General features: G+C 42.8%; 1 protein-coding gene across 1 annotated transcript in view; it reads left to right on the top strand.

The window, feature by feature from the left end:
* The first annotated feature begins 2,574 nt into the window (after nt 1-2,574).
* WIPF3 (WAS/WASL interacting protein family member 3) overlaps nt 2,575-17,840 on the top strand; it is a 69,961-nt gene continuing 54,695 nt past the window's right edge. Inside the window, 1 exon segment of the mRNA XM_072964739.1 lies at nt 2,575-2,846. The gene's annotated coding sequence lies outside the window, so the exon portion shown is untranslated.

The following is a 17,840-nucleotide window of genomic DNA, read 5'->3' as shown; positions in this document are numbered from 1 at the left end:
ATCCTGATTATATTGACTTTTTGGCCTCATGTTCATTGTCTCTTGGTTGCAATCTGTTTGCAGCATCACTGGTCATCTCATTTGCATTCAAGGCATAAAGAACACGGGAAACAGAAGGTAAGAACCAGCAAAAGATATCTGTAAAGCCCCTCAGCCAACTCCTTCTTTCAACTCATTGGCCAGAACTGGGTCAATGACTTCCTTAGCTGCAAGAAAGACTGTGAAATCAGGAATGACACTGTCATGGTAGTCTTGGACCAGTCATAACCCTCAGCTCTGTTAATAGGGAAGAAAGGGAGAATGGCTTGGCTATTGGGAAGGTGACTCACAGTGTCTGCAACTGAATGAACAACAGGCATATCTCATTTCACTGTACTTCGAAGATACTGTGTTTTTTACAAATTGAAGATTTGTGGCAACTCTGCATTGTAAGATGATGGTTAGCATTTTTTTGTAGTAGTTTTTTTTTTTAAATTAAGGTGCATACATTGTTTTTTAGACAAATGCCATTGCACACTTAATAGAGTACAGTACAGTGAAATATGCCATTCACACATGCTGGGAAACCAAAAAATTCATGTGACTCATTTTATGCAGTGGTCTGGTGGGGAGGGTATAGCTCAAGTTGTAGAGTGCATGCTTAGCATGCAGGATGTCCTGGGTTCAATCCCCGGTACCTGCTCTAAAAGTAAATACATAAATAAACTTAATTACCTCCCCCTCCAAAAAAAACCTAATACAAATATTAGGAGTTTTATGCAGTGGTCTGGAACTGAACCCACAATATCGCCAAGGTATGTCTGTATTATCTGCCTGGAATAGCTAGTATTGTTCTATACTTATGTACATCTTGGTGGAGCTAGGTGGGAATGAATCCTTCTCTAATGTCCACAGAAACAAGACACCAAAGACACAGTTATTTCACACAGATATGAGACATTGGGCACCTGCAGCCCCAAATATTCCCACTTCCCAAATATTTCTGTCACTCAACATTTCCCCATCCTTTCCAATCAGTAAGCATTTTTTTCACAAATTATTTTATCCAAGCTAGCATATATCTATCCCTTAGGATAATAGCCTTTCCATTCAACTACCTCCTGCTTGGGCCACTCAGCATAAGACCTGGTTGGAACTCTCTGGGCCCATGGAAATGTCTTCTCTGCTATTTTATCTTTTCTTCTATTTATGTTAGAATATTAATAAGTATATATTTAATGAGAACAAGTATTATGGATCCCAAGAAGGAGAGTGTCTGGTAATGTTTTGGATTTTTTTTTGATAGTGATCACCTATGCAAAATGGTTTATGAATTTTAGGTTGAGCACAGTTTTTCACAGTTTTTCATTCCCATGACCATTCATTACGGTTCTAAAGGAGGAAAGGCAGGAGTTGCACAGGACAAACAGGTGGGAAGCAAATATCTCATTGGCTTCCACTGTCTACACCTTCCTCACCTAAATCAAATGGAAGCCCATATTCTTGACAACATAGGAATGAAAGGCATCAGGAGTGAATTATTTATCCTTGCTATAAACATAAGCCCACACATTGTCAGCTGTAAACACTAGTAATTAAGAAGCCAGCTAAGGACTGCTTGGGGAAAATACTTTTGACAGCAGCTGCCACAGAATCTGAACCTGGAGACAAGATGCCATCCATGTGTGAGATCCTCCCCCTGCTGGCATTAACTGCTCCCTCACCTGTGTTCCCAGGCACCTTATCCAAGCGTTGGCACAGCGCTGAGCACAGGTCTCTCCTCTACTCCAGACTAGTAGCTCCTTTAGCGCTGGAGACCCTGCCTCCTTCAGCAGCGCATTCTAAGGGCCCTGTAGAGTGCCTGGCTCATAGATGCTCAGACACATTGCAGTGAACGGTCCAGGAGTATCCTCTTAGCAACTCCACTAGCTGGAATGCCCAGGATGTGGGAGATCCAAAATCCTCACCAACCAATCATGCACCTAGAGGAATATATACAGCCTCAGACACAAACTTTCTGCATCTTCCAAGGGGTCTGAACGTGAAGTGTGACAAGGATTTACTGGCCATACCAAGTTCTTTTGGCTCCTCAGACATTTCAATTTTCAAACATTGTCCGATCCCTCTCCCCTTCGGCTTCACCTGGGACAATCTACCACCCCAGGTCACTCCAACCGGTTAATTCATGCTCGCCCTTCAGTTCCTTTGGCCATCAGCTCCTCGAGAAGCCCCCCTCTGTGACCACTCTCTCTTGGTTCTGCATTGTAGTTGCCCATTAGTCCCTTTCTAGACCACAAACTCCAGAGGGAAAGAGGCGACCTGGTTCTCCTTTGTCCTCACCGCTTATGACGCCGCCAGGAGTATAGGAGGGGTTCAAAATATTTCGGTATAGATTGAGATGAAGGAGTGGAGTGTCCCAGCGTGGCGGTGCCGGGCCGTGCGTCGCCCGCGCCACAACTCCGCGTATCTGGGGAATTCCAGTCTTGGGCCCCCACTCTCTCCTCAGCTCAGACTTCGGACTCCGTCCAGGAGAGGCGCGCCTCCAGACTGGGACCCGCCTCCCGGGTTCCAGAGTAACCCCGCCCGCCCGGGCCGCGTCCGTGCGCGCGGGTGGTGGCGGCGGCGGCTCCCGGGCAGGAGCCGGCGGAGCAGGTGGGGGCGACGGCCCCGCCTCCGCGTCCCGGCAGCCCCAAGAGCTGGCGACCGGGGAGTGAGCGGCGCGCACCCAGCGCAGCGCGGCCGCAGCGGCGCCGCCAGGAACACAGGCGCTGCGAGACGCAGCCCGGAGGCTGGAGGCGGCGGCGGCGGCAACGAGGACGTCGGCCGGAGCTCGAGTCCTGTCCTGTCCCCGGCACGGCCAGCGGCAGGTAGCGGCTCTGCGCGCGTGCCGGGCTCGGTGCCTGAGGGAGTGGGTACGGACTGTGGCGGCGGGCGCTCGGGCCCGTCCCGGCGCGGAGTGAACCCAGGTGGGGGCAGGGTCCTGCGCGCGCGCGCGCGTGCGTGTCCGGGGACCCTTGCCCCCGGCGCTGCGATGTCCTAGAGCCCGCCGCCCGCTGCCCGCCGCCCGCTGAGCCTCCAGGGCCCGGCGGTAACGGGACGGTGGAGGGAACGGGGTCACCGCGGGGTTGTCTGGTGACTTCCCCCAAGCCCACTCTCCCGGGAGCGGCGCCTGGCCCCAAGGCCACCCCGACCTGGTCTTCGCCAAGCTCTCCCTCCTTCTCTTTCCCGCTTCACCCCCAGAACAAAGGGCTGGGGTCTCGCTGAGGAGGGGTCTGTCGTGGGAGCAGGCGCGAAGTGAAGAGCATCTTGGAAATTGCAGAACTGAAGGTGGCTTAGGGGATACAGAAGCCCCCGACGAGGAAGCCAAGCCCAGAGATGTGAAATGACTTGCCCAAGGTCACACAGCTAGTGTGACTGAACTGGGGCCAGAGTGCAGGTCTCGGAACCCCCTTCTGAGTGCTCATCTCCAAGTCCCTCAAGTCAGTAGTTTGCGATCCAGCAATTTAGATCTGGCCACAAACGGACTTTAAAGTTCTTTAGAGGTACCGGGGAGAAGGTGGCAGGGCCCATACCCCTCTCCCCCAGTACACATCAGAGGCGGCTAGGGGTCGGGAGAGCACTGCTGGAGGACACTCCGGATCTCGGAATAGGGACTGGCAGACAGGGAGCCCAGCCGTGTCCCCGTGGGCAGGCAGGCACTGGCTTGCAGGAACAGTGCCTTCTGAGCGTAGCTTGCCAGCCGCGTGGGTGTGCCTGCGGCAGGAGCGGGGGCGGCGTGGGGACCGAGTGTGCACTGCTCCCTGAAAAGAAGTTCTGCCAGGGGGATGGGAGGTGCTGGGGCTGGGGGCGTTCTGGCGCACTGGGCTGGGACAGGCTGGCAGCGTCCCTGGCGGGATGTTTTGTGAGAGCTCTATTGGGAAGGAAAGTTACTCCGAGGCAGGAAGTTGGGCTATCACTTTGCCTCTCTGAGCCTCAGATCATTGGCTGCAAAATGAGGGCTTTGTTCTGTATAACCTGTGTGATTTAGAAAGTTCCTGTCCCTCTCCTCCTTTCCAGAGTCTTTTATCCCTTTAGAGGGAGAATTTGAAGTACATTTTCTGTGGTCGAAACAGTAGTTACCTCTGGGATTCCAGCCTTCCCTGATTTTTTTTTTTTTTAAAGCAAAGCTAATCATGGGGGTGAAAGTTAGAGGAGGGGTTGCCTTTGGGCCTTGTAATGACCTGAACAGGGAGGGAGGCTTCTGAAGTGCTAGAAGTGCTCCCCTACCTCGACCTAAGGAATGGTAACACAGGTGTACACATATAGATATTTATGAGGTAATTCTCTTGATATTTGTTCACTTGACTTATGTAAGTTTTATCTCAGTAAAAATGTAAATAAAATTTTAATGCTATAGATCCACTTACTGTGGTAGCACCCAGATTAGTGCAGTTTTCCAGCCAATGCATTTTTAAAGATGCATTTAAAAACCACACAAAGCAAATCAGAAAAATAAAGAAAGAACAGGGAGCAAAGTTCAGCAATACGGGAAATGAAATACATGCTGCCGAGGGCCTTACCAAATGCCTTACGTGTATCACCTCAGATGACTCACAATTCTTTAAGGGTAATACTGTTTTTGTGCCTTTTTTATAGATGAGAAAATGAAAGGTCACAGAGGTTAAATGTGTTAGGGGAGTGGGGTTAAAAACCTGGGTACACAGACTTCAAATTCTATACATGCAACCATAAACACAGTTTTCAGCCACCTGAATCAGGGCAGAGCCATCAAGGTGACAGAGACTTGAAGGCTGGCTCCTGCCGTGCCCCCTCTTGGTGGCTTTCCAGGAGTCTGTGTTGTTAATGTAATTGTTGAGTGTGAGATTGTGTCACAGACTGAAGTTAGCTAGCAGCAGAAGGGATGGAGGAAGTGTGTGCGTGTCTAAGAACATACAGTTTTAGGAACAGGAGAAAGCCAGCTGGCTCAGCCTGGCAACACTGTTTTTAGGAGATTTATTGTTCAGAAATCATATAGTACGGGTTGTGATTTTGCAGTCACTCAAACACACACACCAAGAATAAATAATATAACTTAGAAAAGATCTGAGAAACCAAAATGTAATTCACTCTAGAGGAGAACATGTAGAATTTTCACCAGCGAGGAACGGTCAACTTTCCAACATTATAGAATTTATGAATATGTTTATTAACGCTGAAGTTAAAATAAAACTACAGAAATAACTCAACAGAAGGATGGAAATTTGTTTTCCAGCAAACATGTTATAAATACCCTTGCATTTGGCACAGAAATACTTGAAACTTTAGGATACAGGTTTCGAAAGAGAAATCTTGAGAAATATGTTCTGAAGTGTGTTCTTCTAGTGATTTTTATACTTCTGCCTAAAATTCAGAACCTACAGGAGTAGAAACATGTTTGTTTTACCAGCCAATATCGTATTGCAGAGTTGAAAGTCTTATTCTTGGAATTAGAAAGTTTTGGTTTGGAGAACCTGGATTAAGTGGGGCAGCTAAAGAGGTGTCTGGATGAATCTGCCATCAAGCGTGATTATGCATCATGAAGTTATCTTTAGGTGAGTTTTGCCATGTCACATTTAGTGTTCCTGCCATCTGGCTGCTGGAATATTTAGAAAGGAATCGTAATGTTTGACTGACTTTGCTGAGAGCATGACAAAACAGACTTCGAGACGGAACTATTAAATATGAGTTAAGGTTGGTGAGAAAGTGATTAATTACTTCTTATTTAGCTCTGCACAAAACTGAAGAGACGGACGGTTCCCAGCTGATGCCAAGCAGGTGCAGCACATATGTTTTCTCACTGGCTTCAGCCCATAAGTGCGCTTGAAACTTCCTTTGTAATTCTAGTCGGATCTTTCCTTAGACCTGCCCAAGCAGGAACCTGACCTGTTATGCAGCAGAGGAATCGTGCAGTCAGCTGCCTGGTTGAAGTGCCAAATAGATTAAGTGAAGGAGAGCCAATGTGGCAAAGATGCCAGGTGGGCATGATGTGGGCCAGACACTGTGAAAGATTTTCAAGTGCATCTTGAAGGAATATTCAAGATCCTGTGTGAGCAGTGTATTCCAGCATGACACTGAATTTGAGATGGTGGCATCCAGAAAGGAAGTGCCAGGCCTGTCTCTGGACTGTGAGCCTGTTGGCTCCTAGGGGTGGCTAGGAGGAGGCAGTGGGGAGCCTCAGTTCTTGAGCTTCTAGTACTTGTGTCCATGTGAATGCAAGGAGCCCAGGCTTCCACCCACTGTTCCTTAAAAGCTAAAGGCTACCTCGTACTCAGTGCTTAGTTGTGTCCGGCTCAGCTAAGAGCTTTCTGCGTATAAAATCAACAGAGCAGCCCTATAAGGGAGTTGATTCTTCTTACTCCCATAATCAGATGGACACAGAGGCCAAGGGCAAAACTGTTCTCAGAATGATCGTGCCACACCCCGCTCTGGTCTGCCGTCAGTCCACTCATAACCTTGAGGATCCGCCTTTTAGTTGTCTGACTCTCCCTTATTGTACGTGAACTCCTGGAGGGCAGGTGCTATGTGTGCTTCATCTCTTTTCCCAGCTCCTGCACCGTGTGTGGCACATGATGAGTACTGAATGAATGAGTGACTGAGTGAATGAATACCTTCATATTCCAAGATCGAAAGCCAATTTGGATTAACTATCCTTTTGATTTCTACTGTCTCATTCCCCCCTGTTAATATGGATCATCAGGCTTGATTGTGCATATGAGATGTACAATGGATATCTCCTTTAAAGCTGAAGGATGCTAATCTTAGCCTGTAAGATCAAAAGACCTCTGCTTCTTTAGAAATTAAACATTATTATTTCTTCTTTTGTAAAATGTTTTAATTCAGAATGCTTGGGTTGTTTGCATCTTGCATCATCATTTATTTGTTGTACGACCTTGGACAAATTACTTCACCTTTCTGTACTTTAGTTTTCTCATCTGTAAAATGGGTATACTACTACTACTTATCTCATATTTAGGGTAAATAACTTTAAAAAAAGTTCAGTGCCTAAGACAGTGCCTGGTTCATAGCAATGTTCAATAAACTAGCTGTTATTATTTTTATTATTATTATCTGATGCTTTTGAAAATTATTTGCCTTAAATGTTCCTGGTTTCATAAAGCATTGGAGGAGTTTACAAAAATAGGGAGTAAACAACATAAAATTAATGGATAATAAAAGTGGGGTGAAGAGAGCAAACAGATTAGAAAGCAAGATAAAAGCAGAGGTAACTTAGGGAACAAGACTATATCATAAGGTTCAGGTAATTTCTAGAGATGAGTTTACCATAAGTTTTGGTGTAGTTTCCAGAGATGAGATTAAAAATTTGTCAGAGCTTCCCAGTGGCCAAAACAAAGAGGAAAACACAAATAATTACCTGATTCATAGTGACCAGGAGATAAAAAGGGATCCGTTACACAGCTTTTCCTGGTCCTGAAACCTGGGATGGCTTTCTCCTGGCGAATCTTCAGAGCAGTCACTGTTGCAATAGAGATCTAAGTCTTCAGCTTAGTCCCTGCCATGAAGACAATGGAAGTTTTGTGGTAGAAGGTAATAATAAGTGTTTCCTAGAACGTTATTGACTGCAGTTCCAGAGACATACTCCCAGAGCACAGCCCAATAAAAGCTCTCTGTGAAAGGCCAGAACACTGTGGTTTGGGGATATGCTATGTCCTTAGCTATGTTTACTGAGTGCCAGTAGTGACAGTAGAAAGATTCTTTGTTCCAAAGGTTATAATTCTTGTGAGTCAGGTGAACAATCCCATCTTTAAGAACATTCATTCTGACTGAAGCTACTTAAGTGAGCTAGTCAGTTTATTTAATCCAGAAAAGTCCAAAAAGTGTCATCATGCACATATATTCATTAATGGATGCGTTCATGAATTTTCTTGATACTGGTAGTCCCATAATCTCCCTTTAGCTGCAAATTTTATCACACTCACTGTTTGGAAAAAGAAATATCCAGTGCTCTGTACTATCTTTTAAGCCCCCTAATACTTTCAGTACTTTTTGGTAGTAAGAATAAATGGTTTGATTTTTAAACTTTTTTTCACTAATTGAAATAATGATCATGCCTTTTTAGTCTCACTGTATATATATTAGTCCAAATATGATTTATATCTGCTAGGATTGCTTTCAGCTGCCAAAACAAATGAAACAAAAACAGCACACACATCAGAATCTGGCTTAAACAGATACGAGTTTGTTTTGTGGAACTAGACTCCCAAAAAGGGTAGTCCAGGGCTGATGCAGAAACTCAAACAGTGCTATCAGAGAATCGGTCTCTTTCTATCTTCCTGCTTTGATGTCCTCATCCAGTAGGACATCACCCTACATCTAGTTGCCTCATGGTCACAAAATGGCTGCTGTATCTCTAGGCTTCTTTAGTACAGGCAGAAAGAAAAGGAAGGTGTAAATAGCTAAAGAGTGAGTGCTCTTCTATCAGGGAGGTTTTGCTTTTTTTATATAGAAAGTGACGCCCTCCCCAACTACTTCTGCCTACCTCTCATTGGCCAGAATAATGTCACAGTGTTGCTTTAAAATGTGAAGAGTCTGAGAAATCAAATATTTTTAGCTGGGTAAATTGCACATGTCACCCCCATCTCTCATTAGGGGTTTTGCTATGAGGAAGAAGAGGAAATGGTTATTTAGTAGGCAACTAGACATATCAGCCACCTGACTTAACTTCCATATTAGCCATGTCCTTGACTTAATTAGAAATTACAGAAGGTGATTCAGTAATTTAAAATGTTTTGCTTTTCTAGTTTTTCATACAATTAACATTAGAGAATAAAACGCACCCAACTGCCTTATGTAGATTCCTAAATCACTATCACCAGCCCTGCTTCTTTTCTAAACTTCAGATCTAAATTTCCATTTGCCAAAAGGACCTCATATACTTCAAATTAAACTCACTTCTTCCCGCGCATTCATCACCCCCAACACCCACACACTTTCTCCTGCCTTCTTTAATTAATTCTAGATGGTCTTGGCAAGGAGCCTTGAGGTTATCCTGGGCTCTTCCTTCTCTCCATTCCCAGTTTTCCTTGGTCTCCCTGTTCCCAGATGTCCAAACTATTATCCTCCTTGGCTCTATCCCATTGCTGTTATTCTAATTCAGATGAACACCCATCCTCACTCGTGTGGATCCCCAGATCGGTCTACCTATTTTCTGCTAGTTCTCCCTATATTTCATTTTCCACATGTGACCCCCAAGGTGCTGTTTTTAAAACACCAGTGTCTAACATCTCTCCTTTCTTTAAAAGCTTACAAAATGAAGCTCAATCTCCTTGACAGCCTGGCTCCGTGAGCACCATGCTCGCTGGGACCAGTTGCCATACACTCCATATGTGCTCACTACCTTCAATCATAGAAGACCTGCCCCGGAGGGTTCTTATGCTTTTCATGGTCCATAAGCCATGGAACCAATTAATTACCTTTTCATTTATTTGTTAAGTGTTTTCCAGAACACTTTATATTTTTGTTAATATGTTTTGCCCTGGATTCTGTTTTGCTTGATATTAATCATGCTGCACACCAGTTTTTTTTTTAAATAACAACTTTATTGGGATATAATTCACATTTCAAAAGTTCACTCTTTTGAAGTATGCAATTCAGTGGTTATTAGAATATTCACAGAGTTACACAACTATCATCATCATCTAATTCCAGAACGTTTTCATCACCCCAAAGAGAAACCCATTAGCAGTCACTTCCCATCCCCCTTCTCTTCAGCTCTGCCAACCACTAATCTACTTTTTATTTCTATGGATTTACCTATTCTAGAATTTCATATAAATGGAATCACACAGTATGTGGCCTTTTGTGACTAGCTTCTTCACTTAGCACTTTTTGGGGTTTATCCATGCAATAGCGCATTATTGGTCCTTCATTCCTTTTTATTGCCAAGTAATATGTCATGGCTTGGCCATACTGCAATTTGTTTATCCACTCGTAAGTTGATGGACATTTGGATTGTTTCTACATTTCGGCTGTAATGAACACTGCTACTATAAACATTCACATGTAAGGTTTTATGGAACTAACTTACAAATGATTCATGCCTAATGGACGGTCATGTCTTAAAACTGTTCCTCATGTGTATCAACCATGTATCAATAGAGGAATTAAACCTTAGAGGTTATGGGTTGGTTTGAGGAGAATTTTTTCACTCTTCTCTTGGTTGTTTTCTGAGCCCACTTGATCAGTCACGCTTGACACCCGTGGATGGCTGTAGGGGTAGTCTCAGCTGTCGTGGAAGTCTGCATGCGCAGCTAGCCCAGCGAAGCCTAAGGTCAGCTCGCAGGAATGTTCTTTGTGGATCCAGCTAACTTAGACCAGATCGTCAGGACACATTAATATTTTCCTTTATTCATTTATTCATTCTTTATTCACTTGTATTTACCTTTTAGATGTAGAGGGATCTCCTAATTCAGATGGTGCAAAGCATTTTTAAGAATACTTCTTCCCAATTGTCCCAAGTAAAGAAAGCAATCCAGGACTTTTATTTTTTAAATTAGTTTTACAAATGGGTAATAATGCCCAAAATACATACTTTAAGAAATGTAAAAATGATATATAGTGTAAAGTAAGTCTCACACCCCAATCTCAGACTAACTAGTTGTTATCCATTCTTCCAGAGATATTCCATACATACATATGCACATTTACATATACCTGTATTTGTTGGTATACACATATAATACAAATAAAGGCATGCTCATTCTATATATATTTTCTGATGCTTGCTTTTTTTTACTTAATATAACCTGAAGATCATTCCATATTGGTTCCTATAGGGCTGCCATATGTTTTTAATGGCTACCTAGTATGCCATTATAAAATATGAACTGTAATTTAATAACGAGTTCCCAGTCAATGGATTTATGTTATTTCCAGCCTTTGCTATCAAAAACAATACTGCAGTGATTGTCACTGTACACATTATTTCTCGTAAGTATATCAGTAAGGTAAATTCCTGGAATTCGAAAGTATATTTAAAATATTTGATATGTTTACTCATTGCCCTTTACAGAAGGTTGCACTAATCTATATTTCTGCCAATAATTATGAGTCTGATTCCTTGCACCCTCTCCATGACACATTTACCAAACCTCTGATCTTCGTCAATCTTGGTGAAAAATGATGTCTTGATGTGGTTCTGACCTACATTGTTTAATTAAGGATAAGGCTGAGCATCTTCAAATGTGTTTAAATGTTATTTGTATTTCCTTATCTGTGAATTGCTTACCCATTGTCAATTTTTCTATTGGGTTATTGATCTTTTTTCTGCTAAACAAAGAATTGCTGTAGTAATACAAACTGTTAATACAGGTAAACTATAAAGTGCTAAGAAATTTAAGTATCTAGGTCATAGCAAACAGGCAATCATTTTGTACTGTGTACATATATGAAATCATTACGTTGTATGCCTGAAACTAATATAGTGTTGTATGTATACTTTGACTCCAAGCTAAGGAAATTAATGTACATAATCTACCACTTCATCTTCCCTTTTACTTGCCAAGTTTGTTAGTTATATCTTTCTATTTTGCCGTGATTAATAATAGTTATATTCATTTCTGTTACCATAATTCCATAGGTGCTTAAGCCTTGGTTCTGTGGTTAAATCAATATTCACTGTCTTTCTTTTTGCCCTAATTTCTCTCTTCAACTCTCAGTTGGCTAAAGCTTTTTCCTATAGTAGTATCTTCAATACAGAGATAATTCAGGAAACATAATTCTCACATGTTTAAAGACATCTGTCACACATGCTTTTTGACCACAATGACAGTTTGGCTGGGTATAAATTTTGGGGGTCGTACCTTATTTCTCTGGGATACTGTGGCATATCTGACTCTGAAACTGTATCATTTTTCTTCAGATATCATGTGCCTTTGAATCTATAGAATTGAACTTTATTTTTGAAAATTTTTCTAATATTATATATTTGTGATTCTATTTTTGAATATATATTCTCTTCCATTTATTTATGTCTTTTATTAAGAGAAACCAATTATTTTTCATCTGTCTTCCACATCTATCATTTTCTTTCTCTCTAATCCTTTTAAATTCTTCATCTGTTTCCATTTATTTTGCTCATTTTTCTCAGTTCTTCATGGTCCTTGATGTGTTTTCAACAATACCTGTTTTCTTTGAGCTCCTTGTGGTGTGGACTCCATTTCTCTCTCTCACTTCTGCCACATTCTGTTTCATCTTCCACTGCCTCGCCACTTCTCAGAGTCCTCATTTTTCTTCTTTGAGTCCTTATTTGAGAGGGATAATTGTTTCATAAAGTTCTTCCAGCTAATAATTTTATACCTTGTCACAGTTTTCATCTGCTTCATGGCAGTATTTTTTCTGATCAGCATTCTTCATCTATCATCTCTCCTTTTTCCTATTTCTTCCCCCACTTTTTTTCCCCTAGTTTTTTTGTATAGATCTTGTACTGGTTCTCTTTACTGGTTCCCCTTTTTAGTATTCATTTTAGAATGAGTTGCATTCTTCTTGGATCAACTATTTGCAGGAGATTTCTTTGAGGTTCTAGACCAGGGAGAGTTCTCTTTGGCTCAGAGAAGTGCTCCTTATTACAGAGGGAGAGAGAGAAAGTGAGTGGCTTTAGGCTGCTCACGATTTACTCTCTCCTTTGCCCCACCTCATTTCTAGCAGTGTACCTGCTGGAATGGCTTGATTTGCCACCTGCCCTGCTCGGTGGTGGGTCGAGGGTCCAGATTCACTCTTGTGCCATCCTACACACCCTTTTCTATTATTCTAAACAAGTGCTGATGGAGCTTCCTCACCAAAGTGCCAGTGCTTCCTGCTTTGGAGAATGACAGCGTGTGGGCTTTGTCTGAGCTCTGCGGCCACAGACCTGCTCTCTACAACGCCTTACCTGTACCCTGTTTTTGATCACCCTGGACATCCGACAGCCCTGTCTCATTCATTGAAATTCACGGTTACAGAAGTCTAGTTTTTACCGTCCCCACCTTCCCAAGATAAGTTTACATTTCTGAGTTTCCCTTTCCTTACTATTTTGAAATGGTTTCCAAGAAAAGGAAGGAACAGAGATATTTTCACTCCACCATCTGAAAACCAGAAGACTTCCCTGAACTCAGCTTTATTTTGGAAAGTGTTTTCTAATTTGAGACTAAAGCCTCATCTCTGCTGCCCTTAAGGACAAGCATTTCCATTTCCACCATATCCTTAATTAAGAAAATTATATTTGAAAGAACTTCACTTTTTAGAGAGGATCATGTACTAATTTTGATTTCTTTAGAACTTGCCTGAAAGCAATACTCATTTGGTCCTCACATTCATGCCAGTCAGGAAGGAAGGAGCACTCTTTCCCTTTTTCTAGATGGAGAAATAGATGGGCAGTAGAGCCAGAGCTAGAGACAAGTTCTCCCAACTGTCAAACTATTCCTCTTTGATTATAGCATTTCTAACACACCAGGTGAAGCTTTTCTGATGAGCACTGTAAGCTTTGAGAACCCCACATCCAGAATACATTTTATTCCCACGCTAATAAGGTCTGAAATTGGACAGGAATTTCTCCTGCATTTTCTTCCCTTTCTATTTTAGTTTGTAGTATTTTTCCTTAAAGATCATTAAGATAATGATTTAATCTGTAGACACACAATTTACATACTGTCCTGCTGCCCAGGTGTGTCCTCACCTTTTGCTTGAGCAGTTGGCATGGTCCCTAATATATGTTTTCTATATCTTCCCCATAGCACTACCAAAGCAATAGTATTTGGCATTACCTTTGGCCTCGGCAATTCCAGGATACCTAAGACATGCTTCTATCTTTGCACCTTCGAGGAGCCTGTGGTCCAGTGAAGAAAGATGCACAGACGTGTGAAAGAGAATTGTCAGAGTCCCTAGCGTTATAACAAAATTGCAAACAAAGCACTATAGCAAGAGTTAGCTCTGGCAGAGGGAGAAGAAAATCTGTGCAGAGAAGTTGGCACCTAAGTGTGTATTCAAGAATTCGTAGGAATTTTCCAGGTGGTGAAGGCCATCACACACAGCCTGCATAGCATGGATCAAGGCATAGAGATATAAAGAGAAGTGCTGTAAGACAGTGTCGTGGGTGTGGGGTGGGTAGAGGGCAGGATGCTTAGAACAGAGTGGAGGATGAGATGGAGAACTTGACTTCGTATTAGAGAGCCTTAAAGAAAGGAGTGTGTGTGAATCGAGGCGGTAGTGCCCTGTGGTCTGAGAGGTGAGACCTCCCGTCAGTTTATGAGACTTGGCTGTCAGTGACCTGTGCTTGCTGCCATGGGACGGAACCTGCCTGGTGACAGAGCTGAGGAAGCCTCCTTGCCACAGGTTGTTTGAGGTTCCAGCAGAAGTTCAAGCTGGACGGGGGCTGGAGGCACCAGAGTCTGTTCAGTCCAGCTCTGGCCCGAGCTGGAGCAGTAGGAATAAGGTGAAAACACTTAAACTAAAGTCTCAGAAGTACAATTTGAAAAGAAAGGCTGTGTCTTGCAGACTGGTTCCCTGTGCCCCCTCCAGTCGCACATTATTTCCTCAGAGATTCTCAGGGCAGCGTTTTTAGGAGTGGTCACAGTCCTGAATGAAAAGTAGATTTACTTTTTAGAAAGTAAAAAACACCCTTTTTGTGAAGTCTACCATTTAAATGACTCATTATTTTATAACATTGATTATGAGTTTCCATTGAATAATAAACTATTTTTGGATCCTTAAAGCATACCTCGGTTTTTCCAAAATTAGAGATGCCATTTTTCAGGAGCGTAGCTATTATATAAAATGAGGCTCACTGATAAATGTGTGATTAATATCATGTATTTTTAATAACCCTTGTTCTTCTTTTAGCTAATTGAAAGGCAGCAAGAAAAAAAAGACAGGAAATCAATGTTTTTTTCTTTTACCCTTGGAACCACACACACACGATTTTTACAGCATTTAGCCATAATTTAAACATCTGAGTCAGTGATAATTATTATCAGTATCTCCATTTTTCGTTTCACCAAATACTGTTCAAATCTTATAATGAATTCAATGATCTGGGAACAAATTTGTGTTTCAATAAGAGTCTTATAAAAGAAAACCAATTTTTGAGCTCATTGTAGGTGTGGCCTAGTAGCTTTCCTATTAGATTGTGCTTAAAGTGTATGTTCATTTTAGAACACACATGGACAATCTGCAGTAATCCTCTAAGCGTTTCAGCAGATAGCTATCATATCCTGTCAGACCTGAGCAGATTCAGCCTCAAGAGTTGTTGTCCTGGCTGGGATTTCTCCGGTGTTGGAAACCCCTCATGTCACCTGTGTGAAAGGTGAATGGGCACTCAACTCGGTTTCTCTTTCCCTTGTGTATGTCAATTCCAGTCCTAAGTACAGCGTGCCATTGTCATGGACCCAGCCTACCAAAAGCAAATGGGTCTGCAGAGGAAGAGACTTCTCAGGAGAGGACACAACTTCCACCTATATGGGGCAGAGCGTTTCATCATCCTGCTTGTCCTAGAATAAGGCTTTTCAAACTTCAGCGGGAACAAAAATCACTTGTTGACGGGATACTCCCAAAGATTCTGATTCAGTAGGTCTGGGGTGGATACTGTGCCTTTCTGACAAGCGTCCACATTCTAGAGCTACTCAAGGTGTGGTTCCCCAGACCAGCAGTGTTGGCCTCACCTGGGAGCTTGTTAGAAATGCAGAATCTCAGGTCCCACCCTCAACCTACAGAATCAGAACCTACATTTTAACAGGACCTCCCCAGGTGATTGATCCTCCATTAAAGTTTGGGAAGCATTGCTCTAGATCACTCTCCCCCAAAGCACTGGGGTTTAGGTGTCACTAGGCAGACCTGAAATGAGTTTAGATGGTACATGGATGAACATTTTTATTTTAATAATTATTAAGTTGATCTTTATTATTACCATCTATTTATGGCAAATGATACTGGTTTTCCATTTATGGTGACAAACTTTCTTTTGCAAAATAAACAGTTTAACTAAAAGTAAGTTCAGGTGGTATGTGGATGTAACAAATACTGTAAAAGTCATGTTTACAAGTGACTTAAGTTAGCACGGTTCTTAACAGCCTAGATTCTGGAGCCAGACGCTCTGTATTTGAATGCCAGCTCCTCTAGTAATTCACTGTGTGACTTTGGGCAAGTTTCTTAACCTCTCTGGGCCTCAGTTTCCTCATCTGAAGAATGTTGATAATAATAATATCTATCTGTTTGGAATATTGTGGGGCTTAAATGGGTTCATATGTGAAAGCTCTAAGACTAGAGCCTGACACATAGCAAGGGCTGTATCAGGGCTAACTCATTTTACTGTAATCTAGAACACAAATGTTCAAGGATTTTTTTATCCTGTGTTGTTTTTATTTTTTTAATCCCCTATCCTGTCCCTTGCTCCCTTGCTTCCTTAGGCCAACTTCCCCCAAAAGGCTAAATATTCAGGGAATTTTGTACCATTGAGAAGAGTGAGAGCAGCAACTTCCATCTGGCCAGTAAGAGGACAGTCTTCACTGAGAGAACTGGTGGGTGGGGCATAGGACCTTCCAGGTGGGAAGTCCTGGGAGAGGACTCTGCCCAGAGACTCTGCTCTGAAACAATGAGGAAGTGACAACAGAAAGTGACCACTTTTAAATCATTGTCACCATCACTTGGAGAGAAGCTTTTCAAAAAAAATTCCTTTATTATTTTACTTACAGCTTTGGCAACCTTACCACATGTGTTTTGAGAACCTTTTTATGTGTGCCTGATATGCTCATGGGATTTGGGGTTGCGATTTCCTGGCCATGGGCACCTTTGATAAGTAAATGACTGACTGGTAAAGTGGCAGGACGCTGCTGATACCGTGACATGAGAAATGGACCGCCTCGTGGGTTTCCTCCACCTGCATTAATTCAGAGGTGAGAAATCTCTCATCTCTTTCCCTGACTTGACAGCAAGGGACTCAATGGGACAGTGTCAAAACATAAAAAGTAATGAGTGCCCAGAGAACCTTATTTTCAGATTCCTATTCAAATGTATTTTTAGAAGCAGCAAAAGATGTTTTTGTCAAATAGTAGCAATAATCCTTCTTGCTTTTATTTTTTAAATAGGCACATTTTCTATTTGTGAACAGCTGTAATCTGACAAACTACTCTTGGGGAAAAGAAGCGTTTGAGACAAGAGCAACTAGTATGTAAAATTGTTGACAGTGAGTTATTTCTCCCTGAAATAACTCACAAAGCTCTGTTGGTATATATACATATTTAACACTGCAATATAAAAAGATAGGCAAGCCCAGCCTACATCTCTCTCTGAATGAGAACAGACAGACGAACCAGGTGGGGAAGAAAGGGGAGCAGAGGGGTAGGAGGGGAAGTCATCATCTGCACCAAGGGGGCATCAGTACCCCTGCCCGACCCCTGCCCCACCGGCTCCCGGGAAGGCGGTTGTACTCAGGCAATCGGTGCGTCCTGTGCGACCTGCATACATGTTCTGTTGGCCCACCAGTTTTTAAAAATGCTTTTTGATTTGGTTATCTACATTTCAAAACTGGATTGCACATGAAAATCTGGATTATGGTTACTTTGTGGGTGGAAATGGGAAGATCTGGCCAATACTGGACTTACATTCCCACTAAGTATCAGTTAGCCAGAGCTGAGGGGGCCCTCGTGCGCCAGACCCAGGTCTTCTCTCCTGTTGGGCCCGGCCCCTCCACACCTTATCCTCCCGCTGTTTCCTCACCTCTGAGTTGATGGTCACAAGTCAGCTCCCTGCCTGCAAGTGATGCTGGACAAAGCACTCCTGGCTTCTGGCTGAGGAAGGCAGGACTCGTAATGGGAGAGAGTCCTCAGGCATAGGCAAAGTGTTAGAAAGATGGTGGA

Source organism: Vicugna pacos, chromosome 7 (genome assembly GCF_048564905.1).
Source record: "Vicugna pacos chromosome 7, VicPac4, whole genome shotgun sequence".
Lineage (NCBI taxonomy): Eukaryota > Metazoa > Chordata > Mammalia > Artiodactyla > Camelidae > Vicugna > Vicugna pacos.
This window is presented reverse-complemented; position numbering and strand designations above follow the sequence as displayed.